The sequence below is a fragment of the Anopheles arabiensis genome, chromosome 3 (genome assembly GCF_016920715.1).
Source record: "Anopheles arabiensis isolate DONGOLA chromosome 3, AaraD3, whole genome shotgun sequence".
Taxonomy (NCBI): Eukaryota; Metazoa; Arthropoda; class Insecta; order Diptera; family Culicidae; genus Anopheles; species Anopheles arabiensis.
The window spans coordinates 77906279-77918935 of record NC_053518.1 but is presented as its reverse complement, the minus strand read 5'-3'; the positions used below and the strand labels follow the sequence as shown (position 1 = coordinate 77918935).

At 43.3% G+C, this 12657-nt stretch overlaps 1 protein-coding gene across 14 annotated transcripts in view; it reads left to right on the top strand.

Annotated features, from left to right (window-relative positions):
• The window catches only part of LOC120902649 (dystonin), a 203053-nt gene that overhangs the window by 508 nt on the left and 189888 nt on the right, over positions 1–12657 (top strand). For 12 of the 14 annotated variants that reach the window (XM_040311585.1, XM_040311586.1, XM_040311582.1 and 9 more), the window contains exon 1: positions 7050–7384. The exons of the other annotated variants lie outside the window; for them this stretch is intronic. The gene's annotated coding sequence lies outside the window, so the exon portion shown is untranslated. Of the gene's footprint in view, positions 1–7049; positions 7385–12657 lie in introns of those variants that run through there. 14 annotated transcript variants of the gene reach the window in all.

The window sequence follows — 12657 nt, the reverse complement described above, 5'->3', positions numbered from 1 at the left end:
AAGCAGGCTGAAAACTGGCTACCCAGTAGCAGTAGAGTTCAGTTCGATCCAGCCAAAGGAAGCAGTATGGTAGTAACCTTTGCCTTTTTTCACTGCAGTCAAAATGGTCCGTTTGCAGTGCAAAAGTTTTCATTAATCCTAACTTCAGTATAAGTTTCATTGTGCCAATTGTGCTGACCGGGGTGTGAAAATGTGTGTGTAAAACCAATAAGAAAACCCCGGTCCCCGGTGCACAGAACGCGAACGACGGAACAAGGCGTACGCAATTATTGATTTTCTGTAGATTTTCTTCAACCCGGCTCAGTGTGTGGCTTTTCATGGGGGCTGCTTGGTTTCGACGTGTGTGGGTGGCACTCTACGTGTATGTGTGCTTTTGTGTGCGCGCGCGTGTGTGTGTGTAGGTGAAGAGATACCGCCGAATGATAGAAGAAATAACGAAAGTCAGTGAGATAGAGCGAGAGAAGAGGCAGAGCGTGAGCTGGAGAGCTTGGATGCCGGGGCACGGGCGGTGACGGTGCAATGCAATTGGCGCAATGCTGATCGGTGATGGCGGTTTTGAAGGCGTATAGGGGAAGAAGATGCGCTGCACAGGGGTGGTGTGTGTGTTGGGATGTTGTGTTGGATTGTGCGTAACGCAAACGTGCTCTTGATTGAGTGTGTAAAGTGGATCCGGCGAGCGTTCTAAGTGGAATGATTACGCGATATAGGAGAAGAAATTTTGTGATAAGTTGTTTGAATGTAGCTGTTTGTGTGTGTGTGCATGGTTTTCACGCACTCGGTGTTCTGACCCCGGGGGGTTTTCCGGTTGCGTTTTATTTCTTATTGGTAAAAGTTGGCAATGAATCGGGGGGCTCGTTGCTAATGGTAACGGTCGCTATTGCAAACAATTGCTCCTTGTCGTCGGATGGATTTGCTACGAATTAAGCTGCTAAAAAGAATGATAGTAATCTGGGGTAAGTTTCCTACGCGAATTACATTATTTTCCCTTTTTATTTACTTTCTATTATTATTTTTGTATACCATTGTATCTTGAAATGTCTATCCTGCTATGGTAATCAATCAGTCCACTAAAAGGCAGGCAATAAATTGTGACCGACATCGGAGTTGTGCCAAAGAAGAAGAAAAGAAGCCCTATCATTGTGAGAAAATATTTAATTAAAATAACTAAAAACAATCCAATGTAGGGTTTAGGCACAATCCTGTTGAATTTGTCGCTTACGGAGTTTTTAAGGGGTTCTCATAATTTTGGGATGCACACCTTTCTTATGGGATGTTAACTTCATACGAATGGAATGAAATGGACTCTACACAGACTCCTTGGAAATTCCTATTGGATTTGTCCAACAAGAGTGCTAAAGAGTTCAATTCCCATTACATTAAGTTTATTTCAGGTAAGAAGGAGTCAATAAAGTGTTCCACAGCTATGAGAACTCCTGGAATATCCTTGTAATTATATAATGCAAAAATAACTTGTAGCAAGGTGCATGGGACTATTGTTATATGAGTACTGGAGTTTAACCACTTAAACGACCAAGGGTATCATTTTGTCCTTGTACAATACTCGTTATGGGCTCATAACTTATAATTGAATCGATATTTTTATTGAAATTACGTCAAAATAAAACATATGCCGATGATGGTAAATCTATCTCTGAACGAATATAAAATAAAACAACTTATTCGTAGTATTCTCCTATGTTCTTGGCCGAAGCAGCAGTGGATATAAAAAGAATTGGGTTGTAAAGATCCTCAAAAAATGTTGTAAATACGCAAATCTACGAAATTTTGGGACAATTTATTTGTGCAATGTTTATTGTAATCTATGTTTCTTTGTAAAACAAAGACATTACCTCTGTACAGCTTTTCTAAAAAAGAAACCTAAGACTTACGGTTCTCGAAACTAGTTCACTGAAGGTGCCAGGATATGTACAATACACTAACTCTGATTTTTAAGACAGTTGCATTTCGATAGGAGACGCCCCCCATAGGTGTATTTAGCTGTTTTATGCAGGTTTTGAGTCATGAACTATGCTTAGTGACCACATCCTCTGACATTTTGGACCCAAAAAACCAAGAGGCAAAGATTTTTGAAAACAAAATAACCCTTGTAAACGAAGAGGAAAGCCCGACCAGAGAAAACTCGGAATACACATATGAAACATTTTTCTCGCGCGGTAACCCAGCAGCGGCGGCTACGCATTGTAAAAAGCGCGAGATGTTATACAAAAAAAGTAAAACAACTACAGAAACGCTGCTTTGGTGTGCAGTTGGGCGTGTGTGTGTGTGTGTTTTTTGTTTGTAATCAGCTTGGTAGCTTTTGCTTTTTTGTGGGTTTATGGTGGTGTTGTGTTCATGAAGCAGCGCGGGAGCATCCGTACAAGGTTTGTTGGCAAGCAAATACAAACAACAGATCTCCAACCGTGTACCGTAAGTCCGCGTGCAACTGTGTGTGACTGACCTACACACACAGTGTGTAATAAGGGGGAGGCGGTGAGGGAGGGACTATGATTGATGGACGGCTCAAGAATGAAAATGCTGCCGGTGCTTTCTTAGCTAGAGAGGAGACCACAAAGGGGTACTAAGGAGAGAAGATGAGCCTGGGGGAAGACGAAGGGGAAGTGAGCGATAGATCCGATCCGATGAATGAATGTGTAAAAAACGAGCGCTTCTGCTGTGCTGCGGCAATGGCCGGTCCGGGAGAATTTTCGGCCGGTTTCGATGGAGCCAACCGCGGGTGGAGAACGACCAGAAGGAAGCAAATGAGCATGATTCATCATGGACTCCTTCCGGTTGTCTTTTATTGCTGTAGAGAGCAACAGAGAGAAAAGAGAGGGAGAGAGAGAGAGAGGGAACGAGAGAGAGAGAGAGTGGAGTGAATGTTTTTCAGCTGCTGCTATTTGGTCGGTTGCTCTTTCTTTGCTTTGTCCCGGTTGGCCCTTTCGCTGGAAGAATGATGGCGAGGTAAAACACTTCCGCTTTTGCGGTGGACTGTCTTGCCTTTCTGTGCAATTGAGTACTCTTTAGTAGATGGTTGAGCGGCAGCTGCTTTCTGTAATTTTAACCGATTAATAGAACGATTATTAATGTGACTAACAGAGCATTTTCGTCCATCCATGAAGTGTTTTTTTCTTTTTTCATTTTTTTTTTCAATATCCAAAGACATTACTGGATTATTCTAGAATCTTCTGTTTTCACGATAGGTAATTTTTGGTGAAAAACTGTCTCCGCTCCCCGGAGTCGCTGAAAAGCCCCAGGGCTTCCAGTAATAAAAAGTTCGAAATGGGGTGTATTTGTTGGGCACTTTTACCGGGCAGCAAGGAATCGATGAGCGATGAGTCGTGCTGACGGCTCTCTCCTATCAGCATAAACCGGCGATGATGTGTTCTATATTGCTCCCTTCATGCAATGGTGTGGTGTGTTGTATATTTTCGCCCTTGCCAACATCATCTCCGACGACCGTGCTCACCGGGTGCAATGGCAACAGACAGAGAGAGAGAGAGAGAGAGAGAGAGAGAGAGAGAGAGAGAGAGAGAGAGAGAGAGAGAGGTAGTAGTAGTGAGCATGTGTAAGTCAGCTGTCTGGACTTTTGAGGGTGTACTCTACCGTGAGCGTACCCGGATGCAACATGGGTGTATTTATTTTCAAATCTTGAAATAAATATGTTTTATAAAGCCAACTATTCATGTCCCTAACCTAACCAACAAGTAAAATTAAGGTCGGTATGGAGTAGCTCAACTAAAACAGGACTTACCGGTAAAGTTCTGCAGTAGATTAATTTTGCTCTGCAATTTTGGCAAAAAGTTACTGCGGGCATGATTATGGCATAACTGAATTTATATTTATAGATAATTTAAACGTATAATTTGAATGTGAAAGCACTCGTTGAGCGCATTTGTATTGTGTCATGTATTGTGGTACAAATGCAAAAGGGTTAAGCTGATTTTGGAATCGGTGCAAAGATTCATCTATTTGGATTATTTACGATATTTTGGAGTTGAAGATTTGTTAATTTAGCTGTACATTTGTTAAAATTAAAGGTTCTTCATATTCTTATTCATATCTTTAAAGGTAACCAATGTAAGGCAATTGTTTTTTTTAACACTTTAAGCGCCGTGTCATATGAATTCGCATGACGGTTTTGCTCACCGTTCAGCTTTGCATCTGACGCTCAGTGATTCTCTTGAGAACGAATGAGGTAGGAAAGAGAGAACGAGAACGACATGTGCTACGCCGCTTATCGCCATGAAACAAAAGAGTGATAACAATGGCACGAGAAGCTGTCGCTCTCATCGCTCTCTTGCCATGCGCTACGTGCTCACTCAAAAACTGTGACGTCAGGCTGGCGGTCAAAGTGTTAATGGAAAATGTAAAATCACTCTAAAAATCATTCTAAATACGGTCCAATAATTATCCATAAAAAGAGCTGCATTGTGAAAACTGTTAGGCATATATTCCAGTACCAGTAGCACACAATAAATTTCAAAATTTCGGACCATGTTTCGAATCTGTTTCGGTACCGAAATTTGTTCTACCGTAAACCAGGTCAATGTCAATAGCCATTTCTTTTTAATAATTTTTTACTCTGCACCGAAAACTGCAAGAAAAATGTAGCAGACTTTCTTTTGCAGCAGGCTGTGGCTGAAATGTTCTTCCCTCCACTTTCATCCAGTGGTATCTTCATTCTTAACACTTCGTATAGTAGATTTGATCCCAAGAATCGTGAAATTGGACGGATTAGAGTCGACAAACTCTCGCATTGCAGCCGCACCCGGATCCTTGGGTGTTTTAGTGCGCTTTTATGAAGCCCAGCGCAAATTATAAAAATAGAATGATGGAACGACTGCATGATCGAAAAACAGATGGAATCCTACCTTCTGTACTAGGAAGAACCTCCTCAGTGAGAAGAGTCGTGAATTATCTCACGTGCTACTGGTGCAATCTTCTTCTTGTATTTGGCGTAACGTCCTACCCGGTCACGCCGGCCTATACAGTCTTTCGAGACTTAATTACCACGCAACCGGGTAGACAGTAGTGTTGGGTCATACAATTCATTTCACGACCCGACCCGGAGTCGGGTGCGAGCCTGCCGGAATCGATTCCGACCCGTGGGTGCGCTAGGTCAGAGTCGGAATCAAATCCGACTCGTGGGTGCAACGAGTTCGGGTCGACCCGAAAGATCAGTAGGTGCGAGAAAGCATAAGCGACTCCGACCCGTTGGTGCAGCTAGTTCGGGTCGGGTATTGAACCTACCTTGACTCAACCCGACCCGAACTCGCTGCACCAACGGGTCGGAGTCGCTTCTGCTTTCTTGCACCTACTCATCAGTCAGGTCGACCCGAACTCGCTGCACCCTCGGGTCAAACTGAACCTACCGTGGCCCGACCCGACCCGAACTCGCTGCACCAACGGGTCGGAGTCGCTTCTGCTTTCTTGCACCTACTCATCAGTCAGGTCGACCCGAACTCGCTGCACCCTCGGGTCAAACTGAACCTACCGTGGCCCGACCCGACCCGAACTCGTTGCACCAACGGGTCGGAATCGCTTATGCTTTCTCGCACCTACCGGAGTCGTTGCACCCACTGAACCTATATGTACCTTTCGAGTCTTCCCGAACGACTCCGGGTCGCTTACGGATGGCTCCGACCCGATAGGTTCGGGTCGACCCGCCCATCACTAGTAGCCAGTCCTTGCTACAGGGAGGCGGTCCATTTGGGGCTTGAACTCATGATGGGCATGTTATTGAGTCGTTGGAGTTGACGATTCTACCAAGGGACCGCACCCGACTATTGGCTACTGGTGCAATATTTGATCCAAAAAGTGATTATATTGTAAAGACCACTGATAATGTTTATTATAGAGGAGATAGTTTATTAAAATTGTAAGCTAGATCAATTTATTATATTTTGCTTTAGCCGCGTATTTTTAATATACATAACGAGCATATTTTTCCCAAGATCATTCAGGCTGTTACCGCTACATGAGGTGAAATATACAGCGAAATGAACTATTTGACAGGTGAAATATCTGACAAGTTCAGCTAAAGGGTTGGGGGAGACACAACATCCGCTTTCGAAATTCCATTAAAAATAATTTCTTCTTAAGCAGAACATTCCCTAATTGGAAGAAATTATGAACTGTTGACTCAAAATTGACGAAGTACTCGATATTGAAGTTAACGATTTAAATACGATTTTGTACACGTTATTTGTTTACATTGCACATCAGCTGGTTGCTGTGATGCTTTATCCGTCAGATATTTCGCCTGTCAAATAGTTGATTTCGCTGTATATTTCACCTCATGTGGCCTCGCGGTTAGAGTTATAACAGTCGATTTGTAGTAACGGAACTTCTTTAAAAGAAGTTACGTAAAAAATCCCATCCATCATATTTGGGAATTCTATTTGATTTAAATCAATGTTTGGTACGTTTTTCGTTAAAATCACGTTGCTGCTTTGAATATTTTGTTCTGGATTTTTTTCGGAATAGGTGTGCTTTTTGCATTGCTGGATAAATATTTGCCTGCTTTGTCAATTCTTAATTACGCTATGAGCGTTAGAATTGAAAAAAAAAAACTCAGTAAAAATTAAAGGCATATATAGAATCAACTACAATTTACCAAACATACTAGTTATTTCTTGTCGACAAAACGGTCTGAGATATTGGTGAATAATATTGATGCTGAATTTTATTCAAACAAAAACTAAAACATCAAGAAAAAGCATACGACATTAGCTAATAAATTTATGATTGTGCCCTTTTAAGTATAAAGTACTAAACGCGTGATATGGAATACCTCTAAAAAAAAGCAAAAATCAGCACTAAAAAACATACCTGTAGTAGAACACAACCTCAAATCCAAAACTGTACCACATCACTCTCACCAATGCGCCGTATTTTGTTCCTAAAATTACGACCAAAAGAGAGCGAGGAGAGAGTGAGCGAGCGCAAACGCGTGCGCCGGGTCGAACCGAGAGACCGAGACCGGCCGTGGTTCTTCTGCTGCTCGGCGCACGGTTGCGAGAGCCCATCTCCATCTATCACGACCGAACCGCGCTACGAGTTTGACGTTCTTTCCCTGTGGTGTGCCCCGTCGATCCGCGGTGTTCGACGACGCGCACACTGTGTGTGTGTTTTTTTCCTCTTCTACTCTGTTGTTGTTTGAGGAACGAAAGTGCCTACTGGCTCGCCGTGTGGTACCGCTAATCACGCTGCAAGTGAGCCCCGCGCGAAGCTAACGAAGCAAAGTTGTCGTCCCCCCACGAAACGAGAACACAGGCCACAGTGTCTCTGTGCTGTGTGTGTGTGTATGTGTCTGTGTTAGATAATATAATTTCGGTCGGACACATATTTCGTCCACGCGTGTTTGGCCTGCAGAACGAAAAAAGTAAGCCCATGGTTGTGAAAATATTGTATCATTTGTGTGGCTGGCCTGCTGTTTGCTTTTCTTGCTCATTGGGTCAAAAGAGGGTGCATTCTAGCGGCCAGCGAAAAGTGTTTATAAGCAATGTGTTATGGTTTCTTGTGCCGGTCTATTCGGCCGCCGTTCTGGGAGTGAAGAATTTGCACAGAATTTTCTTCACCCCTGTGCTGTGTGTAGTGGGGGCGTGTTGGTAGGGCAAAAACACATGCGCGGTATAGACGACGGTTTGCGTGAAAAATTGCACTGGTTTGACGGGGCAAAATACTTGTGCGCCATACGGTGAAGATGTTCTGCAATACGTATCCTGTGTAGTAGGATACCCATTCGCTAGTGGTTGGTAGTGCAGTAAAGGTGGCTTATTGGAAAATGCGGTCCAGTGGTACATGCAAACGGCAAGGAAAAACCAAAAGAAATATTACCCAAACGGGGTGGTTTTGGTACTGCCCGATGAAGGTTGCACGCGCGAGCCCTGAACTGTGGTGTTATTTTTCGGTTTTAGGTAAGTTCGTGCTTCTCAAATAAACCGAGCTTGTTTATTATTTTATAGTGGAATAGTGCATTACAAAGACTATTGGATTTGTCAAACAAGAGTGCTGCAGAGTCTAATTCCTATTACATTAAGCTCATTTCACGTAAGAAAGAGTCAATAAAATGTTCAACAGCTATAAGAATTTCTGGCAAATCCTGTAAAATCTTATTGGTGCTGTGTAAAACAAAACTTCACATATGGTCTTACCCTTACTACTACCAAACACTCGTTTTAAAAGGATAATCGTGCCCAAAAGGATAGATTGTGTGTGTTTGTATCGTTACAATATACTGCATTATGCATTTTCATCACTGTATGAGTGTGCGTGTCGTGAAAATGATAGGGAGGAAAAATGCACCACAGGGTATTTTCTAAGGGTGCGTGTGTGTATCTGTGTGTGTGTGGTGCTTCTAGCGTTAGAGAAGTTTTGTGAATGAAAAGGGGGAAAACCAGGAACAACGAACACACGTACACACGCTGCACGTCGTATCCTTGTGCCGTAGAAACGTGCCAGACGTGCGTTGTACGAAAGAGCAATTTATAGGGACCGGATGTATGAGCTCATGCTTTTGTGATAGTGTTTAATGAATAATTGAGCTCCTTTGTGGTGGAATAAATGTTTTTTTTTTCAAATGAGATAAAAAAGTACTGCAATGTTTTTGTATATTTTTGCCAAATATTATTAAAAAAAGGTGTTGAAGAAGCCGCCGGCAGTACATATTTTATTTTGTTTCACATGACACATTTTGCATTCCCTTTTATCTCGGGTATAGCAGGGGAAGAGCGTGTAAAATGGCAAAACTTTGAAATTAGTAGTTGCTTGCAAATTATCTCGCCCCATTGTTCACAAGTTTCGCAAACTGCAGTTTAATGATTCACCCGTGTAGCTGTTAGCGTGGTGCAAAATGACAAGCATAATTTTTGCACGCTTGTTGGAGTTGAGTGTTTCTTTTATTTCTTCTTGAAAGTGTTTTGAAATACTGTATTTTGTGTAAAACATTTAAAAATAAATTAATAAAAAGTCAAAAAGGCTTTATTTATAATGTTTAAAGTGTTGTACAAAATATTCTAAAAACAATTCCATTTTGTTTAAACATATAGAATTGAATATTTATCACACCTTCAACACCATGTCACCTCACCTGGAGCAAAAGCACACCGAGGTACTACGAGGCCGTTGTACAATTGTGCTAAACAAATTGCTTGTTGCGTAAAAACAGACCTCAAGTCGATTAGTGGAAGCCCGTGAGGGATTTATCGTTCGGTGCTTGTCCCTTTTGCAGTGCAAATTCGTGCCTAGGTGTCGTACCCTCGCCTCCTCCCTCAAAGCAGGTTTGAGGTGAAGAAAACACCAGGTCAAGTTAATCGTTAGTGACGCCACCCTTTTTTTCCTAGTGTTCTCCGTTCCATGGCGACAGTTTTACGCGCCACTACCGCTGCGTGTGGTGTGTCCTTGCGTCCTTTCGAGAAGCTTCTTCTACACTGCGCCAGCCCTCTTCAGTTTTCTGTTTTAATGCTCATCGCGAGCGAGCGTTTGGTTGTGGTGCTTGTTTGAAAAATCGATCTAATTTATTCACCATCGGTCGGTCAGTCGGTGGTAGTGTAGTTCGTTCTCAGGGTGTGAGTAAGGTCGATTACCTATGGGTTGAAGGAAACAAAACGTAGTCGCCTGCAACTATTCCCCCAAACCCTTGCCACAGGTGCACTATGGATTTGGAGCTTTGATTAGAAATCGACAGCGCAAAGGAAAACTTCCCTCTGGCACGGACATTGCGCTGGGGCTGGATTGAGCAGGAGGTTCCTTGGTAGCAGTGGTGGTGGTAACAAGAAAATTTGTAGACTTTCTTGCGAGAGTTTTATCAAAAAGTAAACTTTTCATCGAGGCTCGTCTTTGCTTCGTGCAAGAGGGAAACTAGTTTGCAACCAGTTAAAAGAAGCTTGTTTGCCATCGCTAGTGAATGTAGAACAACGAACCTATTGTGCCAGGTGCGAACTCTGTTTCAAAGGTCGATTTTTGCACGTGCTTCTCGTTGCGTGATACTGGTTGACAAGGCTTTAGGCCGAAGTAATTTAAATTAAATTTATTCATTGAATATGTGAACGTTCGTGACTTTCAAGCTACTGCTCCTTTTCTTGAAGTTAACTCGAATAAAAGCTGAAGAATACTGTAATACATTTTTTTAATTTGATGAATGAGATCGTCATAGAAAGTAGTATTTGTTTACGTTTTTTGTTATTGTTGCGTTTTGACAGCTAGGGCTACGTTCATCCAGCATATTGTGTGCGTATTTTCACTGGGTGAAGCGTTAGCGTTGCGTTTGAATTGTCGATGTATTAGTGTTAGTGATATACTGACGCGTACGCCAAACGGTCACCTTTAAATCCTTAGCAATTTTTACTGCACTTTAACATAAAATATCACAACGTAGGGCCGATCACGAATATTTGGTGCCGTGACCAGGATGCTTCTTCACGGAGGAGGACGGTTGCTGCTGTCAGTTATACGAGAGAGGTTTTGGCCTTTGAATGGAAGAATGTTGGTCAAAAGCGTAGTTCGGAGCTGTATAAAATGTATTCGGTACCAGCCTACTATTGCAGAGCAGCATACTGGCCAGCTGCCCGCTGCCCGAATTATACCAAGCCGGTCTTTTGCTGTTACCGGGGTCGATTATGCAGGTCCCCTGTACCTAAAACCTGCGCATAGGCGCGCAGCATCGTTGAAAGCATACCTGTGTGTCTTCGTGTGCTTTGCAACAAAGGCGGTGCATTTGGAGCTAGAGGGAGACCTGTCAACTGACGGTTTTCTCGTCAAGCATTTTATCCTTAAAATTAAGAAATAATATTTAAAGCTAATTATGTCGGTTGCAAGATGAATTTTTAAAGGAATTTCAATTCACTTGAACTTCTCTTTTTTCGGCGCTACCAATCGCTTAATGGATAATTTTGATTTTTTTACAATCGATCGGGTTCGATCGAGATTATAATATACGACCTGGCGTGTGTAACGCCAAACCTTTGTCATTGCGCCACGGGTCTCTTGCCTTACCGGGCAGTAAAAAGAGCTATTTAAATTAAGTTCTTCTGTTTATGATCTGCATTAAATCTCAGTTATCTTTTAGCTAAATGGAAAAAAAGCTTAAAACGAGTTTTTACGATCACAAAGAAAACCGTATTATTTCACAATTACGAACCCGAGCCAAGCGTTTCATTTTGAAGTTAAACCAACTGTGTGAACCCATTCCATCATCCTCCCTTCGCGTCATCATTTGTATCTTTTATAAGCTCATCAACGTAGTAAACTAGTATCATTCCTTCGTTAATGCTTGCACTGAAGCGTTGAGATGGTACAGTAATTGCATCATTGCATCAATGTTATTTACCAGCACCGTCACCGAGGGTTGTTCCCCGTAGCTTGGAGTAAGCTTGTAGCACACGGAAACACACGACCCGGCTAGCTGTGATGCTAGTCTTTCTACTGCCCCACTTCAACAGAGCGTTGGAACTCACCGGTCGTCCGCACCAGATCGTGTTCTAGTCGTCTTGAGCAGCAGCTACATCGTACAAGCAATCCATTCCTGTTCCAAACATCCACCACGGGGCAGAGATTCGCTAACTTGCATGGGCAGAGAGAAAACAAGAAGGAACAACACGATGCGCAAAAGCGGTCTTCCCCAGTCAGGCAGGGTTTAGAATTGCGTGGAAAAATGTAACGGAAAATGACAGGCCCAGTTCGCAGTCGTTTGTCACCATGCTTGCGCGTGTCTGGGTGTGCGTGTGTGCATTTACCGAGAGGATGTATCGGGACGCATTTATGAGCGGTTACAGAATTGGTGGAGCAGTAGACGATGAAGGGGATCATTTATTAATTTATGGGAAAACTTACTTTTCGAATACATTGTGTTCGGTTCTACGCTGTCTAAATGGGTATCGTAAGACAGTTAGCAATAATTTGAAAGCTCTCGGGGCTTTCTATTGAATTTTATTTGAAAGGAAATTCAAAACACTGCTCGGGCGCGGTCACTTTTTTGGTCTATTCTTGAGCAGAGATCTCTGCACAACAAACGTTAGACCATCACGAGCGAGTTTGGGAATTGAGAGCATGAGAAAAGTGTGTAGCTCAAAATTGATCATTTCGGGTACCGGGGGGAAACGGATGTCGTAACGGGAAAAGCGAACAGAGGAAAAAGGCGTCACCAAAACCGTCCGTCGTCGTCGTCCGTCCAACCTAATTCTCGTGCGCGTCGGAAAGCTTTAGGCCAGGGAAAAACAACACACAGCCCCCAACACGAATCGCTCGTTCGCTTGGCGGTGGTGCTGTGGAAGCTGCCCCGTTGTTGTGTTTGCAAGCGATCTCTGCTGCTGGTACACGCTCTCTTACTTGCACACCTTGGGCCGCGCAGGAGGAAAATCTACCACATAAGAAGACGCGACACGGGGCGGAAGAAAAAGGTAGAGAAGAGCGCGCTAAAAGCGAAAGAACGGAGGAAACGATGGCAAGAGATGAAGCGATACAAAAGCAGGCCAGCCCCATATGCTTGTGTTGCCGGTGGAGGCAGCGAAAAACGCGCCCGCAAAAGATCGCGCAGCAGCAGCAGCTCCTCCGGTGGGGTGGGGTGAAATGAGCGGGAAAGCGGGAAGAGCGCGCGCAAGAAGTTCGTTGAACCTGCTCGTTGGGTTCTAAATGCACAACATCGTCGCCGGGTTTTTG